The sequence below is a fragment of the Oncorhynchus mykiss genome, chromosome 1 (genome assembly GCF_057628025.1).
Source record: "Oncorhynchus mykiss isolate SJ-2025 chromosome 1, ASM5762802v1, whole genome shotgun sequence".
Taxonomy (NCBI): Eukaryota; Metazoa; Chordata; class Actinopteri; order Salmoniformes; family Salmonidae; genus Oncorhynchus; species Oncorhynchus mykiss.
In genome coordinates this window covers 65,810,220-65,823,878 of record NC_143022.1, presented here as the reverse complement: position 1 = coordinate 65,823,878, position 13,659 = coordinate 65,810,220, and the positions used below count along the sequence as shown (strand labels likewise).

The 13,659-nt window shown below is 41.4% G+C and overlaps 1 long non-coding RNA gene across 1 annotated transcript; it reads left to right on the top strand.

The window, feature by feature from the left end:
• The first annotated feature begins 465 nt into the window (after positions 1–465).
• On the top strand, positions 466–2,566 carry LOC110526600 (uncharacterized). Its single transcript, XR_002473979.3, has 3 exons — positions 466–557; positions 739–1,079; positions 1,176–2,566. It is a non-coding gene; the product is annotated as an uncharacterized LOC110526600 (long non-coding RNA).
• Positions 2,567–13,659: the final 11,093 nt, after the last annotated feature.

The window sequence follows — 13,659 nt, the reverse complement described above, 5'->3', positions numbered from 1 at the left end:
AGTGGGTTTTTCATGGTTTAGAAAGGATGCTGTACACAAATGAAAGATTCTATTGTCAGAGTTTTGGCTGCACACATGTAAATTCTCTTGATTAGAATAAATGTACTGAAAAACACAATGTAAATCTGATACAAAAAAATTTTGAAATGTTTGAAATATCTTTAAATAATGTCTGTGGTACAGGAAAACAAAAACTCACTTAATAGTGCGGACTGATCTCTGACCTCTGTTCTGACTTCCTGGTGAGGCCTGATCACGCTCACTAGAAAGACAGCAGACATGTTTTTTTATGGACTATGTAAAAACTAATTATTAAGAAGAAGTTTATAATTTATCAATAGTCCTATGAGTGAGAAAGAGAGCTGTCTAGTCTATTTTTCCATTACCTTATGGGATACAATTATTTCCTTATTGGAGTTTATCAAGAGATAATTCAATTTGTTATTCTATTTTGTTTATTTTGATTTAACAGGCAGTTGTTGTTTTTTTGGAACGCGTGAATCACGATGTGAGTCATGTGTCCAAACGGGGAATTACCAGTCCCCTGGGGCCCTTTGGTAAATATACAAATATATTTTCTTCACATGCATGCCTGTAAAAGAGAAAAATAAATGTTTGTAATGGATGAGTTACTCCAAAATAATTTGACGTTTTCCCCACCCCGAGTGATGTGTATTGCTGTTGTTGTTTTCTTTTCTTTCCTTTGTTTTGTCCTGCTTCAATAACACATCTCCCCAGATTGGGTCTGCTGGATGGTTGGGATTTCTCTCTAAGGATTAGCCCTCTGACTCCCTGGCCTGTAACTCTGCAGTGAGATCGCCTCGATGATAGGGGAGTATAAGCCAATTTTGTTTTGGGGGGGGGAATGGTTTCAACTTTGTGTTGTTATTCTCTAAGACTTCTTAGAAGTCTGGATTTCCTGAACTACAAATGCCCTAAACTAAACTGTTGTTATGGTCTGTCCTCTCTCGAGGTTATGGCGAAGGTGACCACAGATGGTATCTAGATGCATGGAAGATAATTTGGCCGAGAACAGAACACTGTGAACCTCAACACCCCATCTAAACCGCCTGAAAATGGTGAAAATGGCGTTCAGACCTGAGTCCGAGCCAGCATCCTGTACACAGCACCCATAAGCTAACAACTGCATTTTGTCTCATGCTTTTTTCTCTCAGGAGTGCGACATGAGTCCATGTAGAGTGAGCATGGAGAGAGATCCAGTCCAAACTTCTCTCATGCTGCTGGTGTACCGGTAGGAAAATGGACAAAGACATAATGGACTGTAAGGTGAGAGGGCCATTATCAAGGGCCATCCACTTTGAATATGTGCCATTAAAAGGACAAACTGAAACTACCTGAAGAAGAACACAAAGAAATGCCAGGAAAGGAAGGATGAGTGCAGGGGAGTATGGGTGAGTGGGTATGTCGAAAGGAGTGGGTGTATGGAAAGCGAATCAGCTAATTGGGCAGATTTGTTGCCATTCCGATTGGGCTGCACGACGAGTCGACCAGTGCATGCACCTGTGTTGTATCAATGTGCCTGCTGACTTGAAGTGCTTCCTACTGAGCAGAACAAAGCTGCAGCAGAGCCAGGAGCTGTGCGTGCCCAATTTGACTGGAGCGTGTAGCGAGATTTGGCCTTCCAATTTAGCTACTGTCATGGAGTTTGCTAAATATTTTCATAAAGAAGCTGATAAAACACACAGTGCAAAATGAAGGTGACTTACAAAGATGAGGACCAAGAGCAAGAGACGGAGTGCGGTGATGCAGTGTCCACAACTAAAGAATCCATGTGGAGTCTGAAAAGACACTTATCCAAAAAGCATGATGGTGTGCTTACCATGTGCACATGCTAAAAGAAAGGAACGAGGTGGGTATATAGAGAAGTGTATCATTGTAGCAAAGTATTTATAGACAAACATCTGATCTCTTCAAAGATGTTGTTCTATTATCTACAATAGGGCATATTCAAGGTGCCTTCCATTTTGATTGGGTTATTTTGTCTTAAAACATTCAGGCCTACCTATTGACAAAAAAACGAAACAACTCCGCATCTCTGCCCAACCTGGCAAGAGTGGCCAAAAGGGTGCTTAGCATTCCCAGTGGCTCTGAAAGTGTGGAGAGAATATTGTCTGCTGCTGGCCGGCTCCCCAGGCACCATCGCATTTGCCTGAAACAATAGACTGGCCAAACTCCTGTTTCTAAAAATAAGTCATTTTTTGTTTAATTTGTATATAATTCTAAGTAAGTCGCAGCCTATATACACAATTTAGAGACTATAATGATTTAATACAACACAATGTTGTTTTAATGCTGAGTGCTTTATGTCCCTACCAGCCTAATGTGTCACACTTGCAAATGCTTCACAATGTATTTCTTTGTAGGGTATAGCCTTGAAATAACATAGCCTAAATAATAAATGTGCCTTCCTTCTTAGGCTCCCTGACTGGATCCTGACCTATTTAGAGTGTTTATATGCTGTTTAATATGACATGTAGCCTATTTGAAATTATGTTCGCATCTTACATTCACATTTTCATGTTTATTAAAATACTTTTCATTCAAATCCATAAGGTTTAGTTTCAATATTTTAAAACCAATTGGTACGTCCCGGTGGTCACAAAAATAGATGGGTGTTGGTTAAATTGTGATTTTAATGAATGGAGCGAATTTGGAGTGCCATTTTTATTTTCTGTGACCGCAGAGCGCTTTTTAGTGGAGTGGTAGGAAAAGACATGGAGGGTAGGAGCCTGATGAGCTGGATTTCCAACCACTCAATCGCCCCAATGCTCTGACTCCGACCCTCCCATGCTCCAATTTGCGTGCTCGGTAGTATTCATTTTTGAGAAACACCCACAGTATACTACTCAATGGGAAGGACGTGAACTGCAACAACAACGTGACATAGTGCCCTTCGCTCCAGCTTGACAAGCACTACAGTCCAACAACAAAGTGGGGCTACCTAGTAGCCAATATCAGGGAGACAGTCACAGTAAGCACACCAGAGGAGACTGGTGGGAGGAGCTATAGGAGGACAGGCTCATTGTAAAGGCTGGAATAGAATTAATGGAACGGTATCAAACATGGAAACCAAGTTTGACTCGGTTCCATTAATTCCATTCCAGCCATTACAATGAGCCTGTCCTCTTATAGCTCTTCCCACCAGCCTCCACTGAAGCACACACATGCATACAATAACAATACACCCACCATCAATACTTTTCATCCAAAATAAACAATTGTCAGTTATACTCAGACCAAACTCTCGCGGTATGGTAACTCAGAGTACGATAGTTGCTTTGTAAGAAACGGAAGAAAAAAAACTGAAATCAAAACCATCTAACCTTTTGACTGACAGTGGAGGCTGCTGAGGGAAGGACGGCTCACAATAATGGCTGGAAGGGAGCAAATGGAATGGCATCAAACACATTGAAACAATCTGTTTCTTGTATTTGATACCATTCCACCAATTCCACTCTAGCCATTACCACGAGCCCATCCTCCCCAATTAATGTGCCACCAACCTCTTGTGATATACCCACTCCTTTCCATACACCCACTACTTTCCTTTCAAAACACCCACTCCTTTCCACAACCCCACTGCTTTCCTTTCGACACACCCACTCGCCCATACTCAGGTTGCCATATTGAGTACTACAGTATGTCATACTACCCATAAAACCTAGCGGTAAAACCCATAAAACGGTCCAATCGTTTTTTTTTCACCATTCATTTTTCCATCTGTGATTTTATAGCGACTTCATAAAAAGGTCTGTGTTTCATGTAGGGTTACCCTGGGCGTGACGTTTTGATAACAATGCAGATCTCTCGGACAAGGTCACTTTTAGCAATATATTCGCCTGTAACCCCCCCCCCCCCCCCCCACCCAATTGAAATGCTAATTAGCCGCTAATGTGGCTATCATACAGAACTACACATCCTGACTCAAGCTGAAGTCATCAGACCAGGGATATTTCTCCATGCGAACTCATTGAGAGGTAGCAAGTAACCTAGCAAGTAGATATTATAGCCTTTTTAGTTTCTCCTGTAAATAATTGATATTGTATATTAGTCATGTGTATTCTTGTTTACCATTTTTCAAAATACCTAGATAGCTACCGTAGCATTTTCTAATTACTATAATTTTTTTAAATTACCCTCTGGCCTTTGTAGAAAACTAGCTAACGTTCGGTCTCTCCGTCGATCTGAAGCAAGGATGGCTCTGTGCTATGAACTGGATTGTAACCAATACCCTAATTTGTCATTTTCCGACCTCTGTAATCGAGAGGCACCACTGGAGTCGTGTGTGATAAGGTAAGCCCTGTTTGCTATCTGCTAACAAGCTATTTTGGTTAGGTCAAAGATCTGTGGTTAACTATGTGCTTATGAAAATTAGCTAGATACCCACTGACTGTAATTAAGCGTACAACGCACATTACTTTCCTTAAAAGTTAAGTTCCTCGAGGTACACATCACGGACAAACTGAAACGGTCCACCCACATAGACAGTGTGGTGAAGAAGGCGCAACAACGCCTCTTCAAACTCAGGAGGCTGAAGAAATTTGGCTTGTCACCTAAAACCCTCAAACTTTTACAGATGCACAATTGAGAGCATCCTGTCATGCTGCATCACCGCATGGTACGGCAACTGCACCGCCCACAACCGCAAGGCTCTCCTGAGGGTGGTGCAGTCTGCACAAAGCATCACCAGGGGCATACTACCTGCCCTCCAGGACACCTACAGCACCCGACATCACAGGAAGGCCAAAAAGATCATCAAGGAGAACAACTACCCGAGCCACTGCCTGTTCACCCCACTACCATCCAGAAGGTGAGGTCAGTACAGGTGCATCAAAGCTGGGACCGAGAGACCGTAAAAGAGCTTCTATCTCAAGGCCATCGCTGTTACACAGCCATCACTAACACAGAGAGGCTGCAGCCTACATAAAGACTTGAAATCATTGGCAAGTTTAATAAATGGATCACTAGTCACTTTAATAATGCCATTTGAATAATGTTTACATATCTTGCATTACTCATCTCATATGTATTTTATACCATCTATTGCATCTTGCCTATGCCCTTCTGTCATTGCATATTTATATGGATATATTCTTATTCCTTTACTTATATTTGTGTGTCTTAGGTAGTTGTTGTGGAATTGTTATATTTCATGTTAGATATTGCTGCACTGTCGGAACTAGAAGCACAAGCATTTCGCTAAACTCGCAATAACATCTGCTAACCATGTGTATGTAACCAATAAAATTTGATAAAATTTGATTTGAAGTAAAAAGAAAACCAGCATAGGCTAACATAATGACTGTTGTGACCTTTTTATTGTCAAGTCTTCAGTGAGTTAGCAAGCTACTTTTTTCACGTGGTGACATGTTAGCTAACGTTAGCCCATCAGGGAAGGGATATTTGTCTAGCTAGTTAACTTGTTATGGCTGCAATCCCGTTAACGGGATAATTGTCATCAACAACTGCTGAATTGCATAGCGCCACATTCTAGGAAAACACAGTTTAGCCTTTTGTTAATCCACCTGTCGTGTCAGATTTTGAAAATATACTTTACAGCGAAAGCAATCCAAGCGTTTGTGTAAATTCATCGATCACTCGACAAAACATTATGTACACTTAGCATCAAGTAGCTTGGTCAAAATCAGAAAAGCAATCAAATTAATTGTTTACCTTTGATGAGCTTCGGATGTTTTCACTCATGAGACTCCCAGTTACACAATAAATGTTCCTTTTGTTCCATAAAGATTATTTTTATATCCAAAATGCCTCTGTTTGTTTGGCGCGTTATGTTCAGAAATCCACAGGAAAGAGCGGTCACGAGAACGCAGACAAATTCCAAATAGTTTCCGTAATGTCCACAGAGACATGTCAAACGTTTTTTATAATCAATCCTCAGGTTGTTTTTAAAATATTTAATCGATAATATATCAACCGCAAATGTCTTTATCAGTAGGAGAGGGAAAAGCAATGGCTGTCCAAACTCTGTTGCGCGAGCAAAACTCATGCGACCACTTGACGCGATGTTATCTTTCTGGCTCATTTTTCAAAATAAAAACCAAGTCTGAAGACTGTTGACACCTTGAGGAAGCGATAGGAAAATGAATCTGGTTTATATCCCTTTAAATGGAGCAAAGGGAGGCTATGGAACATGGAGTTTTCAAAATGGAAGCCACTTCCTGGTTTGATTTTCCTCAGGGTTGCCTGCAATATCAGTTCTGTTACACTCACAGACAATATTTTGACCGTTTTGGAAACTTTAGAGTGTTTTCTATCCAATACTAATAATAATATGCATATATTAGCAATTGAGACTGAGGAGCTGGCCGTTTACAATGGGCACCTTTTCATCCAAGCTACTCAATACTGCCCCTGCAGCCATAAGAGGTTAATGTTAACTCACCATTCGTGTAGTCAGACTTGCTAGCTAACGTTAGGCTGGCACCGTGGCAAGGATAGTTTATTAGCTAGCATGTCACCAATTAGAAAAGTGTCACTACATGAACGCTGAGCTAATGTTAACTAGCTAGCTAACTAAATATCGCCTGGTGGGCTAGCTAGTTAGGCACCTTAGTTGGATAGTTAGCTACATTAGCTAAAGTTGGAAATTGAAAGAGTGGTATGCTGGCCAGTGCCCAAAATCCTGATGTTACATCCCTGCATGTCAGTCCCTTAAGGCTATCCCCCTATCTCTGTTGGTCCTCCTCAGTGATCTCACGGCTGTCAGAAGTACAGTCATATATCTCCTCGTAATACTTCACCTCTTTGGGCAAATAGTATTCCAGACAATTCTTCCATCCCAGCAGAAATGTCCCATGAACATAGTAGGATTTTTGATGAGCAGATAGACCAAAGTCCAGTCTATTTTACCATTACTATAGTCAAGTCTGTGGGTTATGGTATTTTAATATTGATGTTACTATTTTAGTAATAATTTTAGCTGGCAAAAAAAAAAAAAAGAATTGTCTTTCAGATGGGTGGACCGGATATCCAGTGACAACACTCAGGTCTGTAGCTGCCATGGCAGAAGAAGAAGGTACAGACAGTTGATTGTGAAACAAGAACAAACAATGAGGCATGAGGATTGGGTGTTGAGGGACCACTTGTCACATTGTCCAAGGTGACAATGCATTTTTATGATAAACAATGCATTTTCTATCCAGATAAAGATGTTTATACAGCATTGAAAAAGACCCAGCACAGACCAAATGTCTCTTTGTTTTCCAGTCCAACAACAGTACATCCCTCAGACCATCAGGTGCATGACCTGTGGCAGTGTGATCCGAGCGCAAGCGTCCCATTGTAGAGACTACAGCAGATCAAGCCTGTGGACTGACAGGGCAGTTACTCAAATGTGATGCATCAATGAATTTGTAGATACTGTGTATCTGTGCAGTGTTTGTATGGTTCTCATGACTTAAGATTGGGTGTCGACATTCTGTGTCAGTGTAAAGGACGTCACATTGCTTGCTTAGCAAGTACCACTACCTCCCGATTCGGCCCATACCTGGCGTAAACTCGGGACCTCTGCTTCACCAACACACTTGCATCCTAGGCAATCGCGAAACCTCAAAAGCTAGCTTGTGAGCAATGTTCCCTCTAAACTGTGCATGCGTGGCCACACACCTCCTCCAGGACTGCCACACGCAGCGGTCTAAGGCACTGCATCTCAGTGCAAGAGGCGTCACTACAGTCCCTGGTTTGAATCCAGGCTGTATCTCATCCGGCCGTGATTGGGAGTCCCATAGGGCAGCGCACAATTTGCCCAGCGTCGTTGTAAATAAGAATTTGTTCTTAAGTGACTTGCCTAGTTAAATAAATGTAAAAACCTTCACTGAGGTCAGAGGGCAGAGCTGTGCATATGTACATTTGTTGATAGTGTTTGCTAGTTAGCAAGTTATTAGCCCAGTTATAGATAAGCATAGGTAAGCAATGGGGAGTTATTGCTCTCTACAAGAGCACAAAATGTGTAGGCTACATTTCAAGCTTTTCTTTGAAAAGACAGCCAGGTAAAAAGCTTATGTCTTAATTAAAGAGGCAGTGTTATATTTTGAGACAGGCTTGAATATGCAAATAAGCCAATCGGCAGAGGGGTAGCCTACATTGTCTAATTACCTGTATGGTAAAACTAATAATCAGTGGCAGGTAGCCTAGTGGTTAGAGTTGGATTTGTAACCGAAAGGTTGCAAGATATAATCCGCAAACTGACAAGGTACAAATCTGTCATTCTGCCCCTGAACAAGGCAGTTAACCCACTGCTCCTAGGCCGTCATTGTAAATAAGAATTTGTTCTTAACTGACTTGCCTAGTTAAATAAAGGGGAAAAAAATGTACCTTTTTGGTTTTTGTAAAGTGGTTTCTTGCATCATAATACAAAAATGCAATTTACAATCACCTATTTGGCCCGTGGTGTTACAGACCAAGTAAAAAAATCATTAATTAATGTCAAGCCCTTCATAATGTAAAAAAGTCTCATGCAATGTAGGCTTGCATTGAACACCACATATAGGCTACATCATAGAAATCAAAAGCTATTTCTATGTGAAAATGTTACGGGATTTGCTCCTTGTTTTTTTTGTTGGTAGGCCTATATTATGCTCAAATAGCCACAATAGCCTATTGGCTACTGTCTAAAACTGTAAGGGTACAGCCTCAGTGTTCACTGTAAACGAGCGCCGGAGGTGGCACAAAATTCTCACAGCATTCAAGTTTCTGATCACGAGACATAAAATTTGCTCAGTGCTCCAAAAAAATGGAGGGAACATTGCTAATGAGGTGACAGCGAGCAGAACGCTTAAGGCTGCAGAGTAAGTTTCACACATCCCCATGTGCTACATTCACCCCTCAAACTCACTCAACAGCAACATTGAGCTGAGTGCAACTGTACATCCGAGTCACTAGGCATCCAGGACCACTTCCTCCCGATTCGGCCCATACCTGGTGCGAACTTGGGACCTCTGCCGTGAGCGCCCTCCTTAAGCGTCTTACCAGTCAGCGCCACGTGAAAAGCTAGCTAATGAGGCAACGCAAGCACGGGACACTTGGCTGACGTGTAAGTTTCATACATCACCATGTGCTACACCAGTGTGATTCGAGAGCGAGCGTCCAGTTGTGGAGACTACAGCACATTGAGCCTGTGGATGGACAGGTCAGTAACTCAAATATGAAACCATATTTAGTAAAACATGGAATTTGTAGAATTCGTGACATGCGGAACATCAGGCTCACCCCACGAGAAGCAGTGCATGATCAACGCCACCCTCGGCAAGGATATCTGCTGGAAGTGACGTACTCCCTCACTCTGGGGATAAGAAATAATTTAAACATCAAAGATATAAATTCCCACTGATGAAATGCACTGTGAATTGTGTTGTAATACTGAATGAAACTGAGGAGATGCACTCCGACCAGCCTTTGTAATTGAACTTAGGTTAACAACATTACTGTAGTTGGCTGCTTGGGGCAAAACTTGAATGTAATATAACCTATTCTAGGAGCCTATTGTTTGTGTATGATCTTTAATCATTGTTAACTTGTTTTTCAACAATGTCTGGGATGACTGGGGCCTTCAGAAAGTAAGACACACGGGGTAAGAAATAATTAGAACATCACATATATAAATTCCCACTGTGCCCATGATAAAGTTAATTACATTACTTTAGTTGGCTGCTTTGAGCAAAGCCTCTATGTAATATAACCTATTCTGAGAGCCTAGTGTGTGTGTATGAACTATGTGGAATATTTTTGGACCACTGGCTTCCCTGAAAACAGGTACTGACAGGAGGAGCAATATGAGTCTGCCTCACTGCCTCTTCAATGGTAAGGCCCCTTGCACCATAGGGACACTTGACCTCTATCACTACTGTGGTGCCCAGCAGACGATCCGGTAAGGCACCCAGGATCCCAGACCCCGTGAACCAAAAGGCCTGCACATCCATCTCTGTAGCCATTTTGAATGCCTTGATGCCCTCCTCTTCGTTATCTGTGCCCCACTTTACAGATCTGAGGACCCTTTTTAGCAGCAACGGAGTAACGAACTTGGCCCTAACCACTGCTCCAAAATTGCTGGCCGTCAACCTCCCTCTCCTCATGGTGTGCCAGTTGGTGTTGGTGAGCTGTCCAACTGTTGCCTGCCGTATAGCCTCCTGCTGTTCCACCGACCGCGCCATGCCAGCCAGAAATGCCTGCATGCCCCAGGTGCCCGGGTACGGGTCCTCCACTGACTGCAACTGGTTGGGCACGGCTGGCTCCCTCCACTCGCATTCTATATCCGTACCGCTGATATTGTGAACCGCCAAATTAAGCTGCATGGCTGCACTTATGAGCTCCACGGAGGCCTTCGCATGTGGTAGAGAGAATCCCCTGGTCACCCATAGAGACCTGGCCAGAGGAATGATGTTAAGTGCCACATGCCTTTCAATGCGTGACTTTAAACACCTTGAAATACATTTGTTGTAAGAATTGTGCTACATATATGAAGTTTGATTTGATTGATGCGGTTACAGATGTAGAATATTTAATAAACTGTCATTTTCATGAGGACAAGTGCAGTTTTTCCTTTAACCTAATTGACAACTTGTGATTTTAACACTTGATATATCATATGGGAAGGATCATATAAATCAAGACTGTGTGAATGCATGTACCACTCCGAATAAATAAATACTTTGCCTTTGAATATTTGTTTCTGGTCATGAAACTACTACACAGGCTGGATGTCTAAACAAAGTCAATTGTGGATGTCAATAGATTTTTAGATGAATTCTCATCAATGACAACATTCTAGAACTGAGTTATCACTCATTAAAAACTGGGTAGTTCGAGCCCTGATTGGCTGCCCGCCGTGGTATATCAGACCGTATACCATGGGTATGATAAAACATTTATTTTTACTGCTCGAATTACATTGGCAACCAGTTTATAATAGCAATAAGGCACCTCAGGGGTTTGTGGTATATTGCCAATATCCCACTTAGCAGTGGTGTATTGGCCATACCACACCACCTTGGGCCCTATTGCTTAATCGAAGTCTGGTATCCGGGGTAATCTACTTGATGGTTATATCATTGATTAAGTGGCTCTTTCCTTGTAGAATGTGGACAGCTGTATAGAACACATTGTATTGCTAAGATGCTGAAACTTAACTTAATAGCGACACTCAACGACACAGTATAAACTTTAACCCTCATGCTGGTCCTGACCAAACCAGTAAATTGGCCCTCACCATAGCTGCACCTCTCCAGTGGCCAGACTTCTAGTGGTCTTCTCCACATGACCAGACTTCTAGTGGTCTTCTCCCCCTTTTAATGCTCTTATGCTCATCCCTGAAATAGACACCAAAGTCGACATACAGTACAATTATCTAGGCTAAGTAATGCAAAAATATGTGTTGATCTCGTCCTAACTAGCTAGCTAAAGTGTAGTCAGTGGCTAGCGATGACAGAGAACGGGTACGGAAGAAGTTCAACACTTTATTCAATTCATTTCGATACAGGGCATGGATTCGTCACGGGTTGGGCACATTTCTGCTCGCGCAGGTGAACGGTTCTGTCGCTGACCGTGTCAACAAGAGATGACGTGCAGGAGCCTCGTAGTCTTCTCTGTTCCTAATTAACATTTTGGAGAGTAGAACTAGGGAAATATATTGATACAACCTCGTTGACCAAGAGAGAATTACACGTTTATCAAAACATTATCAAAACGTCATCATTGTAAATTAGAATTTGGTTTTAATTGACTAGCCTGGTTAAATAAATAAAAAATAATGATATGTTATCACTTGTGAATGATGCCCAGCATAGGAAACAGCCTTTTAAAAAAATTACTTTTTCAAATCATAGTCACACACCTTATGTAGCCGAGCCCATAGGCCTATACGTTTTTATAAGATTTGCATCACCTATTAAAATTGAGCACATTAACCTGCTTTACAAGGGGATTAGAGCCTAACTGGCATAAGCAGCTTGTGTTTCAAGTTTGGGGAAAATAATTTTCCCCATAAAAATCTACTATCACCATAAAACATTTGCGGTCACCTTTGATAATGGTGTTTTCCCACTAATGGAATATTCCCGTTTATAGCCTACTGCCATGTGCACATTGCTGTACTTATGTGAAGTGTCCCAGACTATGTTTGGAATATTTATTTCTCGCACAGAATAGGTGGACTTTTGCACTATGGGTGATAGTAGATTGACATAGGCTAGTGCTTTTGCTGTTCGTTAGGCCTACTCATCTTGTTGGCTGATGAAAAGTAAATGTGGACAGTTCTTCCAATATCTTCAATATGCACCTTGGAGTTGGATAAGGACTAGAGGACCACCGATTATGATTTTTCAATGCTGTTACCGATACCGATTATTGGGGGACAAAAAAAGCCGATACCGATTAATCGGCCAATTTTTTTTACATTTATTTGTAATAATGACAATTACAACAATACTGAATGAACACTTATTTTAACTTAATATAATACATCAATAAAATCAATTTAGCCTCAAATAAATAATGAAACATGTTCAATTTGGTTTAAATAATGCAAAAACAAAGTGTTGGAGAATAAAGTAAAGTGCAATATGTGCCATGTAAGAAAGCTAAAGTTTAAGTTCCTTGCTCAGAACATGAGAACATATGAAAGCAGGTGGTTCCTTTTAACATGAGTCTTCAATATTCCCAGGTAAGAAGTTTTAGGTTGTAGTTATTATAGGACTACTTCCCTCTATACCATTTGTATTTCATTAACCTTTGATTATTGGATGATCTTAAATGCACTTTAGTATTGCCAGTGTAACAGTATAACTTCCGTCCCTCTCCTCGCTCCTCCCTGGGCTCGAACCAGCAACACAACAGCCACCCTTGAAGCAGCGTTACCCATGGGGAACAACTACTCCAAGTCTCAGAGCGAGTGACGTTTGAAACACTATTAGCGCGCACCCCGCTAACTAGCTAGCCATTTCACATCGTTACACCAGCCTAATCTTGGGAGTTGATAGGCTTGAATTCATAAACAGCAGAGCTGCTGGCAAAACGCACAAAAGTGCTGTTTGAATGAATGCTTATGAGCCTGCTGGTGCCCACCATCGCTCAGTCAGACTGCTCTATCAAATCATAGACTTAATTATAACACACAGAAATACAAGCCTTAGGTCATTAATATGGTCGAATCCGGAAACTATCATCTCGAAAACAAAACATTTATTCTTTCAGTGAAATACGGAACCGTTCCGTATTTTATCTAACAGGTGGCATCCATAAGTCTAAATATTCTTGTTACATTGCACAACCTTCAATGCTATGTCATAATTACGTAAAATTCTGGCAAATTAGTTCGCAATGAGCCAGGTGGCCCAAACTGTTGCATATACCCTGACTCTGCGTGCAATGAACGCAAGAGAAGTGACACAATTTCACCTAGTTAATGTTGCCGGCTAACCTCTATTTCTTTTAGCTAAATATGCAGGTTTAAAAATCTATACTTATGTATATTGATTTTAAGAAAGGCATTGATGTTTATGGTTAGGTACACGTTGGAGCAACTACAGTCCTTTTTCGCGAATGCGCACTGCATCGATAATATGCAACGCAGGACACGCTAGATAAACTAGTAATATCATCAACCATTTGTAGTTATAACTAGTG